This window comes from Scyliorhinus torazame, chromosome 5 (assembly GCF_047496885.1).
Source record: "Scyliorhinus torazame isolate Kashiwa2021f chromosome 5, sScyTor2.1, whole genome shotgun sequence".
NCBI classification, from domain to species: Eukaryota; Metazoa; Chordata; class Chondrichthyes; order Carcharhiniformes; family Scyliorhinidae; genus Scyliorhinus; species Scyliorhinus torazame.
Window position 1 is genome coordinate 104,649,484 of NC_092711.1, and position 27,660 is coordinate 104,677,143.

Consider the following 27,660-nt stretch of genomic DNA (forward strand, 5'->3'; position numbering starts at 1 on the left):
GCCTGGACTTGGGCGGCGAGGGGAAAAATGATCCGATGAACTGAGTCACGGGGTCGCGAGGTGTGGGGGCAGAGACAGCGGAGTGGCTGGGAAGGGGGCTTTATAAACACAGCATGAATGCCTCAAAGCCCGAATAAGAAGCTCCTGATCCTGTGTTTGCAAAGGACGTTGTTGGGCTGCTGTGCGCCACAGGCCCAGAATAACGGCAGCCATATTGCAGCAGGGCGCATGCGCAGTGCTCCCTGGCCTGTCAGCAGGAGGAGAGGATGTTGTGACTGACAGTGATGGATTCTGGAAACTCCTTTTACAGGGGGTTAGAAGGGGAGGATTTACACACAGCAAACTCAAACCAAGACAAATTTTATGTCACCTCAATTTATATCTTAGACAAAAAGTTGAAGGTCTTTGTAACTTTCTTTTTCAGGAAGTTAAAAGTGGAGCATTGATCGATGGGAAACTCAAACCAAATATCACATTGTGATCTGACAGAGTCAGCGATACATCAGAACCTGAATATCAGCAGCATCTGAGTGTGCAAGGTAAAATGTTTGTCTGTTCTGTCTGTGAGGGAAGATTTCAGGTCCCAGTGTGACTGGAAAAATCCCGAGATTCAGAAACCCTGGTTCGACCACACCTTGAAAACTCAACTCTGGGCAACAAACCTTGGGAGAATAGAATGGCCTCAGAGGGAGTGCAGAGCACAGATTTCCTTGAGTGATCAAAGAATCCCTACAGTGCAGGGGGGGGGCGGCATCCAGCACCAACCCTTCAAAATGAACACTCTACCCATTTATGCTTCCTCCATCCACCCCACCCAATACGCATAACCCAGAAGTTGAACTGCACATCCTTGGACATTACGAGGCAATTTAGCATTGCCAATCCACTAACCTGCACATCTTTGGACGGTGAGGAAACCGGAGCACCATGCAGACAAGGGGAGAATGTATAAACTCCAACAAAGGCTGGAATTGAACCCGGGTCCCTGATGCTGTGAGGCAGCAGTGCTAACCACTGTGCCGCTGCTGAATCCCAAAGTTAAATTATACGATGTGATTACAGAAAATAGTCATAGTCATTGTGGCACAGCGGAAGCTATTCGGCCCACTGAGTCTATGCTAGTTCGCAAGACCAGTCCAGTCAGTCCCATTCCCCTGTTCCATCCCTCGATCCTCGCAGGTTTATTTCCATTAAATATTTATCCAATTGCCTTTTGAAAATATTCATCGTGTCCATTTCTGCCCTCCCCTCAGCCTCAACTTTAGGGTCATCACCATTGACTGCAAAATCGATCCCCTTCACATCTCCCATATCTTTTACAAAACCTGAATATGTCCCTGAGTTCTTGTGCAACCAGTGAATGGGAACGGATTTTCTTTGTCTATTTTACCTAAACCCATCAGAATCTTCTACATCTGAATTAAATCTCCTCAACCACCTCTGCCGGAACCATTCTGCAAAATCTCTTCTGCACCTTCTCAAGGACCTTCACATTCTTCCTGAAGAGTGGTGACCAAAAATGGATGCAATACTCAAATTGTGGCTTTATCAGAGCTTTATAAAGCAGTAAAACTTCTATTTTGTGCTCATTAACACCATTAATCAGCTCAAGAGTTAATTTAATAAAAGCAAAATACTGCAGGTTCTTGAAATCTGAGATAAAACAGAAAATTCTGGATAAACTCAGCAGATCTGGCAGCATCTGTGAAGAGAGAATCATTTTCTCCCAAATTTACACCCACCAACAATAAACAATAATCAGTAACAAATATGTCAATCCCCATATCAGTAACAACAATCCCATCCTCCCACCAAACCCAAAACATTCGCCCACATGTTCACATAAACAACTGACAAAAAGGAATCAGGAATCCCCCATTATCGCCCCCCCCCCCCAAACTAATGTTCGATGTTATCCAGTTCATGAAAGTGCATAATGAATAATGTCCATGAATTGTCGAACCTCTATGTCCTTCCCCTCAGTTCAAACTTAACCTTCTCAAGAGTCAAAAATTCCAACAGATCCCCCCGCCGCGCCAGGGTGGAGAGGTTGCTCTCCCACCCATCAGGTTCCGTCTTCGGGCGATCAACGAGGCGAAGGCTACAACATGTGCCTCCGCACCCGTTTCCAACCCTGGCCGGTCCAACACCCCAAATATGGTCTCCTACCCCAAATATGGCGACCTGGACCCCCCCTCCCCCCCGCAGCAGTCACACACATCTTCGACTCCTTCAAAGAATCGGCTCATCCTTGCCCTCGTGAGGTGTGCTCTGTATACCACCATACCAGCCTCCCGAACAGGCGCCGGAATGTGGCGACTAGGGGCTTTTCACAGTAACTTCATTTGAAGCCTACTTGTGACAATAAGCGATTTTCATTTCATTTTTCTTTTTTTTTCATTTTCATTTCAGCTGTATCAGCTCCAACCTCGCACACAAGGTAGAGGCATTCACTCTCCGCTGCACCTCACACCAGAACCCCTCCTCCATATCCTCTCCCAACTCTTCCTCTCATTTTCCTTTGATCCCTTCCAGTGGTGCCTTCTCCTCTTCCAAAAGAGCTCCATAGACCGCTGACACTACCCCCTTCTCCAGTCCCCCTGTCATCAGCACATCCTCCAGCAATGTGGAGGAGAATCAGAGTTAATCTTCGGATCTAAATGATCTTTCCACAGAACTGCATCTTTCTCTAGCTTCTCTACCATCTCCCCTCATGCCCTCTCAGAGCTCATCTTGTCCATGAAATCCAGCTCCTGCTCCATCGAGCCTATTCCCACAAAACTGATCACCCAACTTCCCCATGTTCACTGACTTAGTTGAATCTTTTCTCTATCAGGTACTGTCCCTCCCCTTCTGCTGTCATTCTACCCTTGTCAAAAAGCAAACCCTTGACTCCACCATCCTTACAAATTACTGCCCCATCTCCAGCACCCATCTCCTCTCCCAGCTCTACCACCACCTCTCTCCACTTCTCCACCTTTGTTAAATTCTCAGCCTGTTTGTCTGATATCCAGTGGTGGATGAGCAGACATTTCCTCCAATTAAATATTGGGAAAATCAAATTCATTGTTTTCATTCCCGAGCTACCAGCTCCATTCCTCTCCCTGGTAACATCTGACACTAAACCAGACCCGTTTGCACACCTCATGTTTGAATCCGAGATGCACTGCTGGCCCTTGTGTCAGTGTGTCTCAGGCTTTCTCAGTCAAAATTATTTTAAAGCTTTCCCCACAGAGAGATCAATCATTCTCCTTTCATAATCAGATACATGGAATAAGTCATTCTGAAAGATCTTGTCAAGATTGCGACGTAGAATTTTCTGTCTGCAAATCCTCTCCCTCTAACTCCCAGTAAAAGGAGGTTTTCAGTGTAAATGCAGGATAGAAATTCAGAACAGACCATTCCAGTTTCTATGGTGCATTCTCCCAAATCTATGAATCTCAGTCCCACACACTCCCCTCCCCCTCTCTGCTCATTGTTCCAGATTCAGTCTCCAGTCTCCTCCTGATTCTTTTCTCCTCTCCAGATTCTCTCTCCTCCTGTCCTTAAACTGGTGACTCAGGCTGTGAATCAATCCCACTCCTTCACTCTCATTCTAACAAATAACTCACTCACTCAGTGATCAGATTAGGTCTGACTGAACGATGACACCTTATACTTACATCACGATTTTAAACATTATTAAATGTGCCAAGCAGTTTCACAGGAACATGAGGACACATTGGGTCAGATGACCAAAGTCTTGTTCAGAGAGTTTTGTTATAAGGAGAGTTTTAAAGGTGGAAAATGAAGTGGAAAAGTAGAGGTTTAGGGATGAAATTCCAGAGCTTAGAGTACAGTCAGCTGACGGCATGGCCCCCAATTGGGATGTGATTAAATTCAGGGATAAAGGACATACAGGAATAATGCTCCATGTACGTGGGCCCCATAGCCCAGGCTCACGGCCCATATCTGAACTTTGGGACAGAGTTTGACCATCCCTGGTCTCAGAGAAAAACAATTCCCCGATAAACATCTTGTAAGATCTTGGTTTATTTATGACATAAAAAGTTCTGACCAGTTGAGTCCTGTGTACTCGATGGGGATTGACTTTAACAGATTTAAAATCCTCTGGATCTCAGCGTCACAACAAGACTATGTTTCAATCGAGATTTAAATATATAAATATTGAAAAACTGAACAAGAATGGGGAAAGACAGCAGCTCAATCAGGACCTCGGTAGGTGAAGGTGCCTCTGCCAATGGTGGAGTGAAGCATGTCGGGGGAGCTGAAGGGGGTGAGGATTTATTTTGGATTGTTTTATGGGATGTGGACGTCACTGGAAAGGTCGGGATTTGTTACCCATCCCTAATTTCCCTTCAACTGAGTGGCCTGCTCGGCACTAGAGTCAAACATATTACTGTGGGTCTGGAGTCACATGGAGGCCAGACCAGGTAAAGGCGGCAGATTTCCCTCCCTAAAGGGCATGAGTGAACCAGATGGGTTTTTCCAACAATCAATGATAGTTGTCACGGCCGCTGAGACTAACTTTAGAATTTAGGTTTTCTGCTTATTTCTAATATGATAAGGGGGCAGCACGGTAGCATTGTGGATAGCACAATTGCTTCACAGCTCCAGGGTCCCAGGTTTGATTCCCGGCTTGGGTCACTGTCTGTACGGAGTCTACACATTCTCCCCGTGTGTGCGTGGGTTTCCTCCGGCTGCTCCGGTTTCCTCCCACAGTCCAAAGATGCACAGGTTAGGTGGATTGGCCATGATAAATTGCCCTTAGTGTCCAAAATTGCCCTTAGTGTTGGGTGGGGTTACTGGGTTATGGGGATAGGGTGGAGGTGTTGAACTTGGGTAGGGTGCTCTTTCCAAGAGCTGATGCAGACCCGATGGGCCAAATGGCCTCCTTCTGCACTGTAAATTCTATGATAAAATGTCAGATATTCATTGACTGTGACTAGAATGAGCTCTCTCTGGCTCTCAGTAACAAAGCTTCCACAGCAGCTTGCTGGGTGACACACACAGCACAGGCCTGTTCTCTCTGTTACAAACCCTGAAACCAGGGGCGAAATTCTCCTTATTCGGTGGAAAGTCCGCCGATCGGCGCAAAACACGGCGCAAATCCGACTTGCGTCACGTCGGAAAAATGGGTCGATAATCTCCGGCCCGAAATGGGCTAGCAGCGACGTAACGGGATCCGCACTTGCGCAGTGGTTCACGCCATGCAGCGTCATACGCGCCGCACGGCGTGACGGCTCATAAGGCCGCGCTGCTCCCCCCCACCCGACCGGAACACCCGACCGCAACACCCGACTGGATGGCTGGCCGCCGCTCAGCCCCGAGGTTCGAGTCACGCGATGTGGAGGCGCTCCTGGACGCGGTGGAGCAGAGGAGGGACGCCCTGTATCCCGGGCACGGCCGCAGAGTTGCCCCACGCCACAGCCAGCGTCTGTGGAGGGAGGTGGCAGAGGCTGTCACCGCTGTGGCCCTGACACCACGGACAGGCACCCAGTGCCACAAGAAGGTGAATGACCTCGTCAGAGCAGGCAGGGTGAGCCTCCCCCATATCCCCCCCTCCCCCATATCCCCCCCTCCCCCATATCCCCCCCTCCCCCATATCCCCCCTCCCCCATATTCCCCCCTCCCCCATATTCCCCCCTCCCCCATATTCCCCAATCCCCCATATCCCCCCTCCCCCATATCCCCCCTCCCCCATATCCCCCCTCCCCCATATCCCCCCTCCCCCATATCCCCCTCCCCATATCCCCCTCCCCATATCCCCCTCCCCCATATCCCCCCTCCCCCATATCCCCCCTCCCCCATATCCCCCCTCCCCCATATCCCCCCTCCCCATATCCCCCCTCCCCCATATCCCCCCTCCCCCATATCCCCCGCTCCCCCATATCCCCCTCCCCATATCCCCCCTCCCCCATATCCCCCCCTCCCCCATATCCCCCTTCCCCATATCCCCCCTCCCCCATATCCCCCCTCCCCCATATCCCCCCTCCCCCATATCCCCAAGTGAATCCAGCCCTAACCTTAACCTCTGCAATGCACGCGCAACCGATGGCGTGCATTCATATACCTGCCTAACAGTGTTGCCTTTTACCCCTGCCACCACCCCCCCACAGGAGAAGCGCGCACACAACAATAGGGAGCATGTGAGGACTGGAGGAGGCCCCGCTGATGAGAGGCCACTGACCGAACACCAGGAAAGGGCCCTGGAACTGGCTGGCGGACCTGAGGACCGGGAGGTTGCTGATGCAGAGGTCGGGGGTGTACTAGCAAGTGAGCCACCGACAGCCCGTCCCCATATCCCCCCTCCCCTATATCCCCCTCCCCGTATCACCTGATCACTGCCTGATGTCTAACCATGCATGCTTCATTGTGTATCGCAGGACCAAACGTCCAGGCACCCATCCCCGCAGATGCAGACCGCCCGCAGGATGCCCCTCGGAGACCACGGGAGACGGAGAGACCCGCACCCTCCAGCATGCGACGCCCGCAGGATGCCCCTCGGAGGCCACGGGAGACAGAGAGACCCGCACCCTCCAGCATGCGACGCCCGCAGGATGCCCCTCGGAGACCACGGGAGACGGAGAGACCCGCACCCTCCAGCATGCGACGCCCGCAGGATGCCCCTCGCACACCACGGGAGACGGAGAGACCTGGAGCAACAGGGAGACGACACCCCCGTCACGTGCGGGAGCGACCACCCAGCGACGAGGGGGGCAGCCACAAGCCCCCGTCACATCCGAGCCAGGACACCACTACCCAGGACACCACTACCCAGGACACCACTACCCAGGACACCACTACCCGGGACACCACTACCCGGGACACCACTACCCGGGACACCACTACCCGGGACACCACTACCCGGGACACCACTACCCGGGACACCACTACCCGGGACACCACTACCCGGGACACCACTACCCGGGACACCACTACCCAGGAAGACGAAATACCGGACAGTGACTCAGAGTGGATGGGTGGAGACGAACCCCCACCCCAAAGTGCCATGGACTCAGAGTGGGACGAAGAGCACGACACAACGCCACTGCTGTCACCGACACCCTCCACCATCGCAGAAACACTCACCACGGTTGGGCACTTTAGTGATGAGGCGTCTGGTATACTCACTGGTGCGCACAACACAGCCGTCCTGGTACAGCAGGTGGAGGTAGGAGCAGCAGAGGGGCCGGGCGGTCGGAGGGCAGCCCAGCCCAAGCGAACATCTGCCGCCCAGATGGATCCCGGGTTCCTGCAGTTACCACACCCACACATAGATCTGATGCAACCACCGACCCGGAGACGAGCGAAGAGGGTGACGGGCGGCTTGCGGCGGCTGCGGTCGCAGGTGGAGGAGTCCACCCGCGTCCAGGAGCTGGGAGTGGTGCCGGTCATGCATGCCACCCAGGCCGACACCGCACGGGTGGCGTCCGCGGTGGAGGCAATGGGTGCGACGGCGTCAGACATGGGGAACGGTTTGCGAGGCCTGAGGCTTTCCGTGCAGGCGGCGTCTGTGGCCCAGGAAATGGCTGCCCTCTCACAGGAGGCCATGAGCCAGTGCCAGCGCCAGATGGCAGAGGCGCTCAACGCCATAGCCCAGTCTCAACAGGCCATGGCCCAGTCTCTGCAGGCCATGGCCCAGTCTCAGCAGGCCATGGCCCAATCTCTGCAGGCCATCGCTGAGGGCATCGGCGCCAGTGGCCATGTGCGAGCCGGCGTCGCACTGTCACAGACAGGGTTTGCCAACCCCCTGGGCTCCATGGCTGCAAACCTGCACGGGCCTCCAGGACTGGCAGCGCCAGATGTCGGGGGGGCGTTTGATGGCCAGTCCGTTCGCATCCCCCACCCATGTAGAGGCCTGGGGGCCATCGGGCACCCCGAGGGAGGAGGAGGTGGTGTGGTCCGTCCCGGCTCCCTCTGTAGGGGAGGTCCCGGTACACCGCGACACCTCGGACTCCCCCCCCCCCCCCTTCCGTCCCAGGTGCATCGGGTGGGCAACGGGCAGGACAGTCTGGCAGCTCGCCATCCCAGTCGCCTGGGCCGCAGCCTGGCCCATCTAGGCCAGGACACCCCAGGAAACGGCCACCAAAGGGATCCAGTGTCAGAGGGCAGGAATCACAGGAGTCCACCTCCAGTTCTGCTGTACCGTCTGGGGTACCACGTAGACGTAGTCAAAGGGCCCGTAAGGCCAAACAATTGGACACTGAATAAGTTGGCACGGTTGCAGGGCACAGATGAGTTTTAGGGGCTAGGGCACGTGCATGAACTCCTTTGGTTATTAAAGTCAATGTTACACCGACAGAAGCTGCCTTTGTGCTCTGTCCAAAGTGTGCGGGGGTGTGATGTACGTTGAGCGCAAGTGTGTGTGTGAGGGGTGGTCTTACCTCAGCCCCAGGTGAGTCTGCCCCCTTCCCCCTGGGCCGCCATCAACATCCCCCGGGCAGAGGACGGGACCGTGCGCTGCAGTGTCACAGCCGCATGCAGGGATGGTCCGGGTGGATGGTGGTACTGTGGCCATGGGTCAGACATAGTCCAACGATGTAGAGCCAGGAGCTCACCGCAGGGCGGGTTGTCATCATCCTCCATGGCCTGCGATAGACACGCGTCCACCCGCAACTGTGTGAGCCCAGCCCGTTGTGCCGCAGGTGGATCGACAATGGGGGGGGGGGGGGGGTGGTGTGCATGCGGGTGGGGTGGATGGGGTTGGGGAGGGAGGTGCGGGTGGGTGGATGGGTGGGGGGTGTGGGTGCTCGGCTGTTGCCATGGTGTGCGGTCTGTGGCCATACTACCCGATTCCCACGCCCATCTAGTCAGTGAAGCGGGCGTCCATCGGTCTGTCCCGTGCCCGCTGGGCCAGCCGGTAACGGTGGACAGCCACCCGCCTGTGTCTACCCCGTCTGCCCTGACCATTACCCCCATCCCCCTCATCTGGGGAGGACTGCGCCTCTTCCTGCTGCTCCTCCACTCCGCCCTCCTCTGCCTGCGGCACATCGCCCCTCTGTTGGGCTATGTTGTGCAGGACGCAGCACACCACAATGATGCGGCCGACCCTATCTGACCGATACTGGAGGGCGCCCCCAGAGAGGTCCAGGCACCTGAAACGCATCTTCAGCACGCCAAAGCACCTCTCTATCACTCCCCTTGTCGCTACATGGGCATCATTGTAGCGGTTCTCCGCCTCATTGCGTGGCCTCCGTATAGGCGTCATCAGCCACGATCGCAATGGGTAGCCCCTGTCGCCCAGCAACCAGCCCCTCAGCCGGGGATGGCGTCCCTCGTACATGCCGGGGATGGATGACCGCGACAACACAAATGAGTCGTGTACACTGCCTGGGTGACGGGCGCAGACGTGCAGGATCATCATGCGGTGGTCGCAGACCACCTGTACGTTCATCGAATAGGTCCCCTTCCTATTAGTGAACACGGCCCTGTTATCTGCAGGTGGCCGCACGGCGACGTGCATCCCATCGATCGCGCCCTGGACCATGGGGAACCCGGCCACGGCAGAGAAGCCCACGGCCCGGACATCTTGGCTGGCCCGGTCCACGGGGAAGCGGATGTAGCGGTGCACCATGGCATATAGGGCATCTGTCACTGCCCGGATGCACCGGTGCACCGATGTCTGCGATATGCCGGACAGGTCCCCACTCGGTGCCTGGAATGACCCCGTTGCATAAAAGTTCAGGGCCACCGTAACCTTGACGGACACGGGGAGAGGGTGTCCCCCGCCAGTGCCACGCGGTGACAGGTGTGCCAGAGGGTGGCAGATGTGTGCCACGGTTTCCCGGCTCATCCGGAGTCTCCTCCTGCATTCCCGGTCCGTGAGGTCCTGGTATGACTGCCTGGGCCGGTACACACGGGGCGCCCTCGGGTGCCTCCGTTGCCGTGGGGCCGCGACGTCCTCCTCCCCCTCCTCGTCCTGTCGGTCAGGTGTCCCTCCAGCCTGGGCGGCTGCCGCCTGCCCCTCTGCAGCAGCCTGGCACGCTCCTCCTCCTCCTCCTCATCCAGGGCAACATAGACATGAGCGGCTACCGCCACGGCGGCCAACATCGCTGGATGATCTGAAAACATGACGGCCTGGTGTGGGGAGGGGAACGACGACATGTCATCATTGCCCATATCCCCTCCTCCCCCCAGCCAGGTGGCATGGACCGCATGGGTCCAACTGTTGGAGGCTGGCACCTGGCCAGGTGGACCAACTCACTTGCCCTCCCATCCCCCTCCCCGGCACGGACCCCCCCCCCATCCCCCTCCCCGGCATGGACTCCCCCCCCCCAACCTCCACCCCGGGGCACGGACCCCCCCACAACCTCCACCCCGGCACGGACCCCCCCATCCCCCTCCCCAGCACGGACCCCCCCCCCCCAACCTCCACCCCGGCACGGACACCCCCCAACCTCCACCCCGGCACGGACCCCCCCATCCCCCTCCCCAGCACGACCCCCCCCAACCCCCTCCCCGGCACGGACCCCCCCCCCAACCTCCACCCCGGCACGGACCCCCCCATCCGCTCCCCAGCACCGACCCCCCCCCCCCCCATCCCCCTCCCCGGCACGGACCCCCCCCCCAACCTCCACCCCGGCACGGACCCCCCCATCCCCCTCCCCAGCACGGACCCCCCCCACCATCCCCCTCCCCGGCACGGACCCCCCCCCCCAACCTCCACCCCGGCACGGACCCCCCCATCCCCCTCCCCAGCACGGACCCCCCCCAATCCCCCTCCCCGGCACGGACCCCCCCCAACCTCCACCCCGGCACGGACCCCCCCATCCCCCTCCCCAGCACGGACACCCCCCCCCCATCCCCCTCCCCGGCACGGAGCCCCCCCCCCCATCCCCCTCCCCGGCACGGACCCCCCCCATCCCCCTCCCCGACACGGACCCCCCCCCAACCTCCACCCCGGCACGGACCCCCCCCCCCCCCAACCTCCACCCCGGCACGGACCCCCCCCCCCCCAACCTCCACCCCGGCACGGACCCCCCCCCTCCAACCTCCACCCCGGCACGGACCCCCCATCCCCCTCCCCGGCACGGACCCCCTCCCGGCACTCCCCCGGAGCCCAGCCTACTCTAACCACCACCCCCCGCCCCGGCCGCGCACACACACACACAACCCGGGACACACCTCTCCTCACGCATTCAGACTGCGGCCACGCCATCGCCTGCCCAAAGCCAACCCCCCAGGCCGTCACTCACCTCCACGCTGGTCGGCGTGAACCTGGAGCACAGGGTCACGCCGATGAAAAGGAGGTTTAATTTACGTCGATGTGAACGGTCATCACATCGACGGGACTTCGGCCCATCCGGAAGGGAGAATATCGGCAGGCCGAAAATCGGCTGCCGTGCGCAGACCCGTGACATTCTCCGCGGCAGCGGCGACATTAACGCCCCGCCGACTTTTCTCCCTTCGGAGACTTCGGCAACCGGCGGGGGCGGGATTCACGGCGGCCAACGGCTATTCTCCGAATGGGGGGTCGGAGATTGACGCCCCAGATTTCTAAACTGCAGAAGGTTGGATCTGACGACCCAAATATAAACTAACTGTCTGAGTAAAGGTTAAAACGGTTCGACAGGAAAATCACTTTGGACAGGAAAGATTTTCAAAGTGATCGGTGCTGGATTCAGACGAACACCAAACACTCTGACTGGATCCAGAGGAAGGAAAACACAAGAGACTCCAGCCCCGGAGATCAGCTCCATCTGTCCCAGTGTCTGATCCGGGATCAGTAAACCATTCCGAGGAGACCGTCACCTCCAGCCCCGGAGATCAGCTTCATCTGTCCGAGTGTCTGATCCGGGATCAGTAAACCATTCCGAGGAGACTGTCACCTCCAGCCCCGGAGATCAGCTTCATCTGTCCGAGTGTCTGATCCGGGATCAGTAAACCATTCCGAGGAGACTGTCACCTCCAGCCCCGAGGATCAGCTCCATCTGTCCGAGTGTCTGATCCGGGATCAGTAAACCATTCCGAGGAGACTGTCACCTCCAGACCCGGAGATCAGCTTCATCTGTCCCAGTGTCTGATCCGGGATCAATAAACCATTCCGAGGAGACCGTCACCTCCAGCCCCGGAGATCAGCTCCATCTGTCCGAGTGTCTGATCCTGGATCAGTAAACCATTCCGAGGAGACTGTCACCTCCGCCCCGGAGATCAGCTTCATCTGTCCAAGTGTCTGATCCGGGATCAGTAAACCATTCCGAGGAGACTGTCACCTCCACCCCGGAGATCGGCTCCATCTGTCCGAGCGTCTGATCCGGGACCAGTAAACAATTCCAAGGAGACTGTCACCTCCAGCCCCGGAGATCAGCATCTCCCTGATCCGGGACCAGTAATCCATTCTCACATGTTGTGGGTCACATGTATTTCCTGCCGATTTAGCTGGTGTACCAAATCTAAACTGTTGCTTTTTCATAAATTGCTTTAAAATTACCAATGACTTGGATCCCCTTTTTGGGTAAACTCTTGACTCCTGGACTAAAATCTTGCAGTTTCCAGCATTCATCACGAAATGAAAATCGCTTATTGTCACAAGTAGGCTTCAATGAAGTTACTGTGAAAAGCCCCTAGTCGCCACATTCTGGCGCCTCTTCGGGGAGGCTGGTACGGGAATTAATCTTGTTGATTCTAAACACAGTTGTAAAGGAGCCTTTTGTCTGTATCTCAGAGCTCTGAACCATGGAAGAGAGTGACTGGGGCATGTTTCTTACACACCTCAGGGTTAACCCACACATTCAGTCCTGGATCTCATTGACAGCAGCGAAAACAGCTGAATCCAATCCCTGGAGACACTCATGAAGTCGCTGGTGTTTCAGCATAAGTTGTAAGTCAGTGAATCCATTCCCGCACTCGGGGCAGGTGAACGATTTCTCTCCAGTGTGAATTTGTGGTGTATCATCAGCTCATTGCTGCTTCGAAAGCTCTGCTCACAGGCAAAACATTTAAAAGGTTTTATATCAGAGTGAATTTGTTGGTGTTTCAGCAGGTTGTATGACTGAGTGAATCCCTTCCCACACACACAGCAGGTGAACGGTCTCTCCCCAGTGTGAACTCGCTGATGCATCACTAGGCCATTGCTGCTTCGAAAGCTCTGCTCACAGTCAAAACATTTAAAAGGTTTTATATCAGAGTGAATTTGTTGGTGTTTCAGTAGGTGATAAGACTGAATGAATCCCTTCCCACACACAGAGCAGGTAAACGGTCTCTCCCCAGTGTGAATTCGCTGATGTACAGTAAGTTCAGATGATCGCCTGAAGCCAGTCCCGCAGTGAGAGCAACTGAATGGTCTCTCGTCAGTGTGAACACGTTGATGACAGGTCACTTCCCCGGAAGTTGTAAAGCACTTCCCACAGTCTGGACATTTAAAAGGTCTTTTGTCGGTGTGAACTCGCTGATGTTTCTGCAGGTTAGATGTAGCAGTGAATCCCTTTCCACACAAGGAGCAGGTGAATAGCTTCTCCTCACTGTGAATGAGTTGGTGTCTCAACAGATATTTTTTGCGTTTAAATTTCTTCTCACAGTCAGAACATTTGAAAGGTGTCTGATCAGTGTGAACATACTGGTGTGTCAGCAGGCTGGATAACTGAGTGAATCCCTTCCCACCGGTGGAGCAGGTGAACGGCCTCTCCCCAGTGTGACTGCGTCGGTGCATTTCCAGTTCAGAAGGGTAGCTGAATCCCTTCCAACAGTGCCCACATTTCCACGGTTTCTCCATGGTGCCGGTGTCCTTGTGTCTCTCCAGGTTGAATGACAAGTTGAACTCTCGTCCACATACAGAACACATGGATGGTTTCTCCCCACTGTGAATGGTGTGATGGTTTTTCTGTCTATGTAATCGGTTAAAGCTCTTTCCAGTCAGTTCACTGGAACACTCACTGTCTGTGTGGGTCTCGGTGCTTTTCCAATCACACTGATGTTTGAAATCTTTTCCCACAAACTGAACAAACAAACATTACTCCTTCCACATTCAAAGACTGTGATATTCAGGTTCTAAAGAATTGAGTGACTCTGTCTGATCTTGATGTTTGGTTGAGTTTTCTGTGGCCAATCTTCTGCTTCTAATATCCTGTAAAAGGAGTTTACAAAAGCCATCACTGTCAGTCCAGGATAGAAATTCTGAACAGACAATTCTAGTTTCTCTGGAACATTTTTTTCCTCTCTTGTTCCCCCAAAGCTGTAAATCCCCGTCCCACACAGTCTCCCTCCTCCCTGGGCTGAAATCCAAACCCATCTCACCATTTCTTTCCTCCACTCCCAGTTTTGTCCCTCCCTCTCCTCTGCCTGGGTTCAGTTCTCCAGCTCCTGTCTGCAGACTGACAATAAAACCAATGGGTCTTATTGGGGCCTCGACTCACCCGCCTGAGTCCAGCTTCAACCTGCACTGCGCATGCTCCAGCTCACAATGGCTCCAGAGTGATTGACGGCGGGTCACGACCAATAAGAAGAAGGTAATCCGGGTCTGTAATTACCCTGCAACCGGCCGCCATCTTGGGAAAGGAAGTGGGGTCTTTTGTTCTTGGAACAGAGCGCTGGGGTGGCCATCTTAGTATGGGAAGAAGGAGTGCGCGGGACTTCCTCCCCTGTTACAGGCCCGGGGCAACCGGCGACCACCACCGCCTAGAGAATGGAAGTCGGGTTTTTTGTTCCTGGCGTGGAGCGCTGGGACAGCCATCTTGGTTAGGGAAGATGGAGTGGGCGGGGCTTCCTCCCCGATGACAGGCCCCGGGGCAACCGCCTCCATCTTGGGAATGGAAGTCGAGTCTTTTGTTCTTGGAGCAGGGCGCTAAGGCGGCCATCTTAGTATGGGAAGAGGCAGTGAGCGAGTTTCCGCTCAGGTGACAACACCCGGCGGCCGCCGCCATCTTGTGGCGGTGATTCTTTTTCCGGGTCTTTAGTGAAGGACACTGAGCTGGAGCTGAGGTTGAAAAGTGTTCAGAGGAAGGTCTGAAATCAGATTTACAGCCAGATATCTGTAAGAACCACAAAGTTCACATTCAGTATGTTTGGCAAATGAACCCACAATGCTGCAAACACTCAGTTCTGAAGAAGAATCAGATTGCATTGGAAATATTAACTCTCTTTCTCTCTCTTCACAGAAGCTGCCAAACCTGCTGAGGATTTCCACAACTTTCTGTTTTCACTTCACATTTCCAGCTTCCGCAGAGTTTTACTCAAATTATTATGTTTTTGAAATACTGTTACATAACCGGTTAAGAGTAAAACAATTGTCACCATTTAAATGTCCAAATCAGTGATATTTATTTGTTTAACTGAGACTGGGCTGTTCAGGAGCAATGTCAGAAATCACTTCACAGAAAATATAGTGAAATCTGGAATTCTGTTCAGATTCTGTCAATAGAAACTAAAAACTGAGATTCATAGAAGTTTGTGAGACAAGAGTATTAATGGTTATAGAATCAAGGGAGATGGATTGAACAAACAGATCAGACATTTGCAAACTGGAGCTTAATGTCTGAGGTTGAACTGATTCTGGTTTTGTTTTGAAGGTGGTGTCGGTTTCCTGTCCTGTTGATTATCTCCACACCCGCTGGTAGTTTGCCGGAGGTGAGATCATAATTTTTATTTGTGTCATGAGTAGGCTTACTTTAACACTGCAGTGATTAACTATGATGTGGAGATGCCGGCGTTGGACTGGGGTGAGCACAGTACGAAGTCTTACAGCACCAGGTTAAAGTCCAACAGGTTTGTTTCGATGTCACTAGCTTTCGGAGCGCTGCTCCTTCCTCAGGTGAATGAAGAGGTCTGTTCCAGAAACATATATATAGACAAATTCAAAGATGCCAGACAATGCTTGGAATGCGACCATTAGCAGGTGATTAAATCTTTACAGATCCAGAGATGGGGTAACCCCAGGTTAAAGAGGTGTGAATTGTATCAAGCCAGGACAGTTGGTAGGATTTCGCAGGCCAGATGGTGGGGGATGAATGTAATGCGACATGAATCCCAGGTCCCGGTTGAGTAGGAATCAAACCCAGGTCCCTGGTGCTGTGAAGCAACAGTACTAACAACTGTGCTACTGTGACGGGGAAGAGGGTTGGTGCAGTGACACAGCCCTGTCTGATCCCAGTCTTCACTTAAATAGTGTCTCTGGTGTTTCCATTGATGAGGATCATGGCTTGTGTGTCATCATTGTGCAGGCGGAGGATGGTGGCCAAATTCTGAGGACAGCCAAATTTGAAGAACATACTGAATAAAACATCACTTTGACGGTGTGAAGTGCTTTTGTGAGGTTAGAAAAGACCAAGAACTGCGATTGGTGCTGTTCCTTGTATTTTGCTTGGGTTTGTCAAGTAGTGTAGATCATGTCTTTGGTGCCTCATGAAGGGAGAAAACCAAACTGTGACTCTGGAAGGAGCTCTTTGGCCACGAAGAGGGGATCATTGAGGAGGATCCTGGCAATGATCTTCTCTGTGGCAGACAGCAGGGAGTCGCCTGTGCAGTTACCACAATCAGACTTGTCTCTCTTCTTGAATATAGTCACAGTGTCTTTGAGATCCCCCGGCATGCATCCATCTGCCCAGGTGAGGAATATGAGATTGTGTAGCTATGCCAGGAGTGTAACCCCGCCATGCTTCAGAATTTCAGCAGCGATTCATTCTGCTCCAGAGGCCGTGTTGTTTTTCAGCTGTTGAATGGCTTTTTCACTCCGCTCCAGATCGGGGTACCACGTGGACTGAGCCGGACAGGATACTGAGGAATGGATTTGAGGACGTTAAAGCCAAAGACAGAGTCTCGGTCGAGGGGTTCTTCAGAATGTTCCCTCCAGTGAGCACTGACTGACTCTGTCCTTGATGAGTTCCCCTCCACATTTTGCTCTCAGTGGGAAGGGCCATGACTGCTTAGGTCATCAATTGTATTGGCAGCGCTGGTGAAACCATGCATGCCATTGCTTTCCATGAGCTCTTGGCTATCCCTCATTCTTTCTACCCTCTAAAAGCTTCAGAAACTTGGAAAACCTGGAGCAGGCACCTCAAAAGCACTGGAGCGGTACTACCAGCAGTGCCTTCACAAGATGCTCCAAATCCAGGGGCAAGGAGGGCGGTCCAACAGAGGAGAGGGAAAGAGAAAACTGGGAGTGGAGGAAAGAAAGTCGGGGCAGAGGTGAGTGTAGTGGCCATCACTAAGGAGAAAGTGCTGGGTAAGCTGAAAGGTCTGAAGGTGGATAAATCACCCAGACCGGATGGACTACACTCCAGGGTTCCGAAGGACATAACTGCGGAGGTTGTGGGGCCATTGGTGGTGATCCTTCAGGGATCACTGGAGTCAAGGGACTCCCGGGGTACAGGGAAGTGACAAATGTCACACCCCAGTTTAAGAAAGGCAAGAGGTAGCAGATGAGAAATTTTTGGCCGGTTAGTCTGACTTTGGTTGTTGATAAGATTTAGAGTCCATTGTTGAGGATGATATTCCGGAGTTCTTGGAAGTGCATGGTAAAATAGGACGGAGTCAGCACGGCTTCATCAACGGGAGGTCATGCCTGACAAATCTGTTAGAATTCTTTGAGGAGGTAAAAAGGACGTTAGACAATGGAGAGCCAGTGGATATGATCCATTTGGGTTTCCAGAAGGCGTTTGACAAGGTGCCGTACAACAGGCTGCAAAATAAAGATAAGAGCCCATGGTGTTAGGGGCAAGGTACTGAAATGGTTAAGAGAATTAGTTGACAGGAGAGTGGGGATAAAGGGGTCTATTTCAGGATGGCAGCCTGGTGAATATTGGTGTTCCACAGGGGTCAGTGCTGGACCACAACTATTCAATACATTAACGATCTGGAAGAAGGAACAGAGAGCACTGTTGCTAAGCTTGTAGATGATAGAAAGATGTGTAGAGGGACAGATAGTGTTGAGGAAGCGGAGAGGCTGCAGAAGGACTTGGACAGGTTAGGAGAGTGGGAAAAGAAGTGGCAGATGTAATAGAATATGGAAAGTGTGAGGTTGTGCACTTTGGAAGGAAGAATCGAGGCAGACTATTTTCTAAATGGAGAACGACTTCTTGTTAGGTGAATTGGACATTCTGAATTCTCCCTCTGTGTACCCGAACAGGTGCCGGACTGTGGCGACGAGGAGATTTTCACAGTAACTTCATTGCAGTGTTAATGTAAGCCTACTTGTGACACTGATATAGATTATCATTATTATTATTAGCTGGAGTACTGTGTGCAGTTCTGGTCGCCACATTACAGGAAGGATGTGATTGCACTGGAGGGGGTCAAGAGGCGATTCACCAGGATGTTGCCTGGGATGGAACATTTAAGTTATGAAGCGAGGTTGGATAGCTGTGGGTTATTTTCATTGGAGCAGAGAAGACTGAGAGGCGACCTGATTGAGGTGTACAAGATTATGAGGGCCATGGACAGGGTGGGTAGGGAGCAGCTGTTCCCCTCAGTTGAAGGGTCAGTCACAAGGGGCAGGGGGTTTAGGGGGGGTTTGAGGAAAAACCTTTTCACCCAGAGGGTGGGGTCAATTTGGAATGCACTGCCTGGGAGGGTGGTAGAGGCGGGTTGCCTCACATTCTTTAAAAAGTACCTGGATGAAGACTGGCACGTCATAACATTCAAGCCTATGGATCAACTGCTGGCAAATGGGTGTCAGTGTTGGATTGAATTTGGATTTTGTTTATTGTCACGTGTATCGAGGTACAGTGAAAAGTATTTTTCTGCGAGCAGCTCAACAGATCATTAAATACATGAAAAGAAAAGGAAATAAATGAAAATACATAATAGGGCAACACAAGGTACACAATGTAACTACGTAAACACCGGCATCGGGTGAAGCATACAGGGGTGTAGTGTTAATCAGGTCAGTCCATAAGAGGGTCATTTAGGAGTCTGGTAACAGCGGAGAAGAAGCTGTTTTTGAGTCTGTTCATGCGTGTTCTCAGACTTTTGTATCTCCTGCCCGATGGAAGAAGTTGGAAGAGTGAGTAAGCCGGGTGGCAGGGGTCTTTGATTATGCTGCCCACTTTCCCCAGGCAGCGGGAGGTGTAGATGGAGTCAATGGATGGGAGGCAGGTTTGTGTGATGGACTGGGCTGTGTTCACGACTCTCTGAAGTTTCTTACGGTCTTGGGCCGAAAAGTTGCCATACCAAACTGTGATGATAGGATCTGTAAAAGTTGATATGAGTTAATGTGGACATGCTGAATTTCCTTAGTTTCCTGAGGAAATATAGGCGCTGTTGTGCTTTCTTGGTGGCAGCGTCGACGTGGGTGGACCAGGAAAGATTCCTGGAGATGTGTACCCCTAGGAATTTGAAACTGCTAACCATCTCCACCTTGGCCCAGTTGATGCTGACAGGGGTGTGTACAGTTCTTTGCTTCCTGAAGTCAATGACCTGCTCTTTAGTTTTGCTGGCATTGAGGGATAGATAGTTGTCGCTGCACCACTCCACTAGGTTCTCTATCTCCCTCTTGTAATCTGACTCATGCAGACTTGATGGGCGAAAGGCCTCTTCACTGTTGCTGTTGATACAATGTTAGGTGGCATTGTAGACAGTCCAGACAATGGCATAAAATTGTAAGGAGATATTGACAGACTAGGTGAATGGGCAAATTTGTGACAGATGGAATTCAATGTAATCAAGTGTGAGGTTATCCGTTTTGAACCCCAAAAAAATAGAACAGAGGACTTTCTAAATGGAAAGAGGTTAAGTACAGTGGATGGCGAAGGTGCACAGATCCTTAAAATGCCCCGAACAAGTGCAGAAATCTTCAAAAAGGAATGCTAGCATTTATATCCAGAGGATTGGAGTATGAAGTCACAGAGGTTATGCTGCAGTTATACAAAACCCTGGTAAGACCCCACTTGGAGAACTGTGAGCCATTCTGGGCACCACACCTTCGGGAGAATATTGTGGCCTTGGAGGGAGTGCAATATACGTTTACTAAAACGATACGCCACGATACCTGGACTACGGGGGTTAGGTGACATGAGAGATTATTGATTGATTGGTTTTGTTTATTGTCACGTGTGCCGAGGTACAGTGAAAAGTATTGTTCTGCGGACAGTCCATAAAGATCGTTCCACACATGAAATAAACCCACAGGACCTACATAAATGCACAGGCAAGGGGTGAGCATACATAGTGCATTACTACTCAGTAGAGAAGATGTGTGAAGAGATCAGTTCAGTCGATAAGAGGATCATTCAGGAGTCTGGTAACAGCGGGGAAGAAACTGTTGTTGACCCTGTTAGTGCGTGTTCTCAGACTTTTCTCTGATGGGAGAAGTTGGAAGAGTGAGTAACCCGGATGGGAGGGGTCTTTGATTATGCTGCCCACTTTCCCAAGGCAGAGGGAGGTGTAGACGGAGTCAGTGGATGGGAGGCAGGTTTGTGTGATGGACTGGGCTGTGTTCACGATTCTCTGAAGTTTCTTACGATCTTGGACCAAGCAGTTGCCATACCAGGCTGTGATGCAGCCAGATGGGATGCTTTCTGTGGTGCATCTGTAAAAGTTGGTAAGAGTCAATGTGAACATGTTGAATTTCCTTAGTTTCCTGAGAAAGTATAGCCACTGTTGTGCTTTCTTGGTCGTAGAGTCGGCGTGGGTGGTCCAGGACAGATTGTTGGTGCTGTGCACACCTCGGAATTTGAAGCTGTCAACCATCTCCACCTCGACACAATTGATGCAGACAGAGATGTGTACGATACTTCGCTTCCTGAAGTCAATGACCAGCTCTTTAGTTTTGCTGACATTGAGGGAGAGATTGTTGTTGTTATGCCACTCCACTTGGTTCTCTGTGTCCTCCTGTAGATATTGAAGACGTCGAGGGATATGGGGATAGTGTGGGAAAACGGTGCTGTGGTAGATCAGCCAATGATCCCATTGAATGGTTCAGCAGGCTCGATGGGCCGAATGGCCGACTGCAGCTCATATTTGTTGTGATCTCCTGGACAGGAATCTGTGAGCTTGGGTCTGTCAATAAGCCTGAATCAGCACCTTCAGAGAATAGGGAGGGTGAATGTTAGATACAGCAGAGTGAGAATGGAGGGAGTGTGTGGGATGGAGATTTACAGCTTTCGGGGAATAAGAGAGAGGAAAAAATGTGACATAGAAATTAGAATTGTGTGTTCTGAATTTCTGTCCTGTACTGACAGTGATCAATTTTGTAAATTGTTTTTACAGGATATTAGACGAGGAGGAATTACAGACAGAAATCTCAAATGTTACGTCTCGATCTGACAGTCACTCGACTCGCTTTAACCTGAATATCATCGGCCTTTGAATCTAGAAGGAGAAATGTTTGCCCGAACTGCCAGCTATAGATTTCAAACATCAGTGTGACTGGAAAAGCACCAAGATCCACACAACACACACCCGAGTGAGAGTGTTACACTGAACTGACTGTGGAAAGAGCTTTAACCAGTTACACAGCCTGAATAAACATAACATTCACAGTGGGCAGAGACCATACCCTGTTCTGAACTGATTGTCCAACCTGGAGAGTCACGAGGAGACCCAAAACATGGAGAAACGGAGGAAATGTGGGGACTGTGGGAAGGGATTCGGAGTCCCATTGCAGCTGGAGACTCATCGACGCATTCACACTGAGGTGAGGCCGTTCACCTGCTCTCAATGTGGGAAAGGATTTGCTCAAGGATCCCAGCTGCAGTCACACCAGCGAGTTCACACTGGGGAGAGGCCATTCACCTGCTCTCAGTGTGGGAAAGGATTTGCTCAACGATTCAACCTGCAGAGACACCAGCGAGTTCACACTGGGGAGAGGCCATTCACCTGCTCTCAGTGTGGGAAAGGATTTGCTCAAGGATCCCATCTGTAGACACACCAGCGAGTTCACACCGGAGAGAGGCCGTTCACCTGCTCTCAGTGTGGGAAAGGATTTACTGAAGCATCTATACTACGGAAACACCAGCGAGTTCACACTGGGGCGACGTCGTTCATCTGCTCTCTTTGTGGGGAGAGATTCAGTCAGTTATCCCGCCTGCGGAAACATCAGCGAGTTCACACTGGGGAGAAGCCATTCACCTGCTCTCAGTGTGGGAAGGGATTCACTCAAGTAACCGGCCTGCGGAGACACCAGCGAGTTCACACTGGGGAGAGACCATTCATCTGCTCTCGGTGTGGGAAAGGATTTAGTCAAGTATCAAACCTGCGGAAACACCAGCGAGTTCGCACTGGGGAGACGCCGTCCACCTCTCAATGTGAGACGGGATTGCGTGTTTCATCGCATCTGCTGTGACACCAACAATTTCACAATTGATGACAGGGGTTGGATTCTGTTGTTATTGTTTCTGCTCTGCATCCAGGACTGCATTTTGTTCATTCTGACAGGTGGTCAGTGGGGATGGTCGGAGGGTTTCTTTCTGCTGGACTGGCCGGTCTCACCACTTTGCCTCCAGTGGGCTGATGCTCTTTGAGCCTTGTTACTAATACCTGGCTTCACATTGCACAAGGATCACAGAGTGAAAGTGTGTTTGGAAGTTTGAAGATATTTAGTTCCTATTTCTGTTTGGAACCTCCCAAAGCATGCCATGGTGCCATGGAGATGGGCCCTGGTGGTTACCATTTTTTTGGTTTAATTTACCTGGATCATGGTGCCAAGGACCCGGGTTCGATCCTGGCTCTGGGTCACTGCCTGTTGGAGTTTGTATATTCTCCCCATGTCTGAGTGGGTCTCGCCCCCAAAATCCAGGGTAGATAAATTGGCCACGGTAAGTTGCCTCTCAATTGGAAAAAAAGAATTGGGTATTCTAAATTTAAAAAACAAAATATCCGGGTGTTACTCACTTATCTGGGTGTTACTATCCGGGTTTGAGAGGCAAGTTGTCTGAGGTGGACTAGGAAACTGGTAGGAGACAGGGAACAGCTAATATTTTAGGAATTATTACATATTTACCAGGGGGTCGGTTAGCTCAGTTGGCTGGACGGCTGGTTCGTGATACGGCGTGAGGCTAACCGCGCGGTTCGACTCCCACACCGGTTGAGGTTAGCCATGAAGGCCCGGCCTTATCAACATTACCCCTCGCCTGAGGTGTGGTGACCCTCAGATTAAATCACCACCAGTCAGCTCGCTCTCTCTCTTGCTTTCTCTCTCAAAGGGAAAGCAGCCTGTAGTCCTCTGGGTATTTTGTGACTTTTGTTTCACATTTATACAACAAATATATGTTCTATTAAGGAACAAAATTCCAAAAGGAAAAGTGATACAACCGTGGCGAACAAGAAAAGTTATATGTTCCATTAGATGGAATACAATGTGGAAAAGTGTGAGGTTATGCACTTTGGAAGGAGGTACAGAGGCATAGACTATTTTCTAAATGGGGAAATGCTTAGAAAATTAGAAGCACAAGGGGACTTGGGAGTCCTTATCCACCATTCTCTTAAGGTTAACGTGCAGGTTCAGTCGGCAGTTAGGAAGGCAAATGCAATGTTAGCATTCATGTCGAGAGGGCTAGAATACAAGACCAGGGATGTACTTCTGAGGCTGTATATGGCTCTGGTCAGACCCCATTTGGAGTATTGTGAGCAGTTTTGGGCCCCGTATCTAAGGACTGCTGTCCTTGGAAAGGGTCCAGAGGAGGTTCACAAGAATAATCTCTGGAATTAAGAGCTTGTCATATGAGGAACGGTTGAGGACTCTGTGTCTGTACTCGGAGTTTAGAAGGATGAGAGGGGATCTTCTTGAAACTTCTAGGATACTGCAAGGCCTGGATAGAGTGGATGTGTAGAGGATGTTTCCACTTGTAGGAAAAACTAGAGGCAGAGGACACTATCACAGACTAAAGGGACAATCCTTTAAAACAGAGGTGAGGAGGAATTTCCTGAACCAGAGGGTGGTGAATCTGTGAAATTCTTTGCTGCAGAAGGCTGTGGAGGCCAATTAACTGAGTTTTTAAGACCGAGATAGATAGGTTCTTGATTAATAAGGGGATCAGGGGTTATGGGAAAAAGGCAGGAGAATGGGGATGAGAAAAATATCAGCCAGGATTGAATGGCGGAGCAGATTTGATGGGCCGAGTGGCCTAATTCTGCTCCTATGTCTTATGGGTACACCCCGGCGTCTGTTCGGGTGCACTGAGGGAGAATTCAGAATGTCCAATTCGCCTAACAGCATGTCTTTCAGGAAACCAGAGCACCCAGAGGAAACCCACGCAGACACGGGGAGAACGTGCAGACTCCACGTGTCCCAAGCCGGGAATAGAACCCGGGCCCCTGGCGCTGTGAATCAACAGTGCTAACCACTGTGCTACTTTAAATTTAAAGTGCCCAATTTTTTCCCAATTAATGGGCAATTTTGCGTGGCCAATCCACCTACCCTGCACATCTTTGGGTTGTGGAGGTGAGACCCACGCAGAGAATGTGCAAACTCCACATGGACAGTGACCCGAGACCGGGATCGAACCCGGGTCCTCGGCGACCTGAGGAAAAGTGCTAACCGCTGTGTCACCATGCCGCCCGTGAGGATTCTTTTGTAGCCAGTCCGGATGAAATGATCAGTCGAACACCTCGTTACTTTAACATATGTTTTATTTCTCGGCCGGGGCTAAGACCACTGTATCTCTTGAGAGTTACAATAGCAGGCCAAAGTCAATACATCTAACAGCAGTTCTTATACATTTTTGGTTCGTCTCTGAGGGCAGCTCCCTCGCATTCCATTTTGCTGAAGGCAGCCCCCCTTGCCTTTCATCTGTGCTTTTAGTTTAATTATAATTATCTTCCATTAGATTGTGTTTTGTACTTAACCCTGTTGGGTTCTTTTTTCTTTCTCATTTTGTTATTGATATTTTATGAAAACCTTTAATAAAATTTTTTTTTAAAATAAAAAAATTATTATTATCTTCCAGTCTAGCGCAACCATTCTCAAGGCCGTTACTGCAATTTGTCTGGTACAAAAACAAGTGACCTCAGCCTGTCTTGGCATTCCTTCACACAAAGCTTTACCTAACATTTTGTTTTTCCCGTAAAGTTTGATTCTAGCGCCAGACTACGTCATTCTATAGCTTGAGCCTGCTTGAGCCATATTCTCATTCCCCCCCTTTTATCATTTCATGATAACTTCTAATCCATAGCCAATCGTCTCAGTCTCTCCCATTCTATCTGTACTTCTATCATTTTCTTACGTTCCTCTGCACTTTCTTTCACATCCATTAACTCTTCAAGGCGCACTTCATGTTGCTGCATTAACTGTTGAGAAATTATTGCTGCACTGACACTTTTACACAAGCATTTCATCAGGAAGCTAAGCATCATTATTACAAGTATTACAACTACCAGGATTATCAATCCATGCACTAGGTAAGACCCCCATGATCCGGCAAACAACCAATCTAACCACCCATCTCTTGATATTTCATGCAGTTTCTTAACCTCTGTGCGGATATGATCCACGAGGTGGGTGATGTTCTCCGAACTATCGGAGATATAGGTGCAACATTCCGAACCGATCACGGCACAAGTCCCACCTTTGTTTGCAAGGAGGTAATCGAGGGCCATTCGGTTTTGTAGGGCTACGGTTCTCATTGCCACCATTTCATTATTTATCTCAATGCTTCAGTGGTGTCGTTTGCTACCTCTTCCAGGATTTTTGCTATCTTCCTTATTTCCTTTATTGCAAGAGCTACACTGACATGAGGAAGCAGGATTCCAAAGTATCGTTGCGTTTTGGTTATTTCTCTCTTTTGTCGCTTCATCATTTGGTAATGGTCGCCTAAATTGGTGAGGTGGTGTATAAAGGGGACTACATACCCCAGATAACAGGATCCCGTCCAATTCTCTGGCAGCCAGGGATATGCCTTGTGGCCACAAATAAAATACGTCCCATTGTATGAAGTGAGTTTGTCCACATCAAATCCTTGGGCCATCAGGGAGTACTTGAAGGTACCTGTCCCATTCGCGTATGGGACGTCCAGTGTACACCCATAAAACTGAGGAGACGTATATACGGGATAGACCTCGGATATGTTGGCCACCACAAATCTGCTCGCATTGACTAGCACCTACAAATATCACTTTTACCACATTCCTTACCAAACATATTATTCCCAGTGGTCTTCCCATGTTGGTGGTATTAATGAGGGTAAGAAACGGAGGCTGGTGGGATTTGTTATAACTTGGTTGGTACCACATCTCAAAGGTGTTCATTAGATAGCCCTCCTCTTTCCAAGGTCTTGGGGATATGGGGAGAAACGATAAACTAGAAGCTGCCCCGCCGTCTGGGTGTTTTACCATAGATGCAATTCTTATAGTCCTGGGGGATTGACGAGTACCATCCTGGTAAATATACCATTCTACAGTTTCTGACAGGTTAAGGGGAACAGGTCTGAGGGGGAACCCTCCCTTAGCATAGGTCGGGATATGTGTACATACTCAGCAACCAGAAACATTCATATCCTTTGCGTACACATATGACATATACAGATACGTGTTTACCTGTAATTCCCTTTTTTCCCGCAGCCTTGCCCTCCCTTGGTCAACGCATCCCAAGGGTACAGTCTTTTTTTGTTTTTGTTTCTGCATCTATAGTCCCATTTACAGTTGACCTGATGACAGGGTAGGTTGCCCTTAGTCACTCCACTGATGAGTATGGTCCGATTGCATCGTTGTACGTAGGCTGAACATCCGTCCGCAGGGGTCGCATTCCAAGGTCCTTCTCCTGGGCCTTGACTGGTACACTGTAAGGTGTCTCCTCGACAGGTGATGAGTCCGTCTTCCCTTGGGGCCACAGGTTCTTCGCTTGGCCTCTCCTCCAGTTTCCAAAAGTTACGATAATAAGGCTGTCCTTCATCCCGTGAATGATGCTGAAGTTATTACCTAGGGCTCGGAACAGAGGGTTATTCTCTATTGCATTTTCACAACCTTACAATGGTGGATGTGGATCCAGGCATTTCTGCCTTTTACTTTTACAGCAGTGGGAGTAGTGAGTAGGACCTGGTGTGGTCCTTCCCATCGGGGTTCTAATCCTTTCCGAACCCAGTTCCGGATCATAACGTACTCGCCTGGGTTAATGGTGACAGTACTGGATAAGGGGGGTATCTCCCCATGGGCTGCTCGGACCCGCGAGTGGAGGCCTTTTAAAATCTTTGTTAGAGCTATAACGTAATTGGCCATTTCCGTGGTCATGTGGTGAAAGTTGACATCTTTTGGTTTGTCCTGATCCCATGGAGTGTGAAAAGGCCTTCTGTACAATATCTCGGCAGGGCTTAATCGGGTTTTTCCTGCGGGTGTAGCGTGAATTTGAAAAAGGGCAATGGGTAATAGTTTGAGCCAGGTAGCGCCTGTCTCAGCCTGTAATTTGGCTAGTTTGGTTTTCAATGTCTGGTTGGCGCGCTCCACCATTCCTGCTGCTTGTGGCCTATATGCACAGTGCAACTGTTGTTTTATGCCCAGCTGCGCACAGAATTCTTTGTTAATCTGTCCCACAAAATGAGGTCCATTATCAGAGCTTAATCGATATGGAATCCCAAATCTAGGAACAATTTCTCACATCAAAACTTTTACTACCGTGGAAGCTTTGTTATCTACAGTGGGGTAAGCTTCTATCCATTTGCTAAATACAGCAACAATAACTAATACATGTTTATAACATTGGCATCTTTCCAACTCAATGTAATCCATCTGGAGTGTCTCAAAGGGACCTTCCGGTACCCTTTCACAGGGTATTGCTTTACCAGGATTATACTGTTGACA

General features: G+C 51.2%; 2 long non-coding RNA genes across 3 annotated transcripts in view; both read left to right on the forward strand.

Moving 5' to 3' along the window:
* On the forward strand, positions 1–24,787 carry LOC140419327 (uncharacterized). 2 transcript variants are annotated; one of them, XR_011945706.1, is made up of 3 exons: positions 1–539; positions 15,507–15,564; positions 21,142–24,787. It is a non-coding gene; the product is annotated as an uncharacterized lncRNA (long non-coding RNA). The 2 variants fall into 2 exon arrangements; XR_011945705.1 differs by lacking the exon at positions 1–539 and adding an exon at positions 14,652–14,971.
* The window catches only part of LOC140419326 (uncharacterized), a 304,049-nt gene that overhangs the window by 136,195 nt on the left and 140,194 nt on the right, over positions 1–27,660 (forward strand). The gene's annotated exons all lie outside the window — the stretch shown is intronic.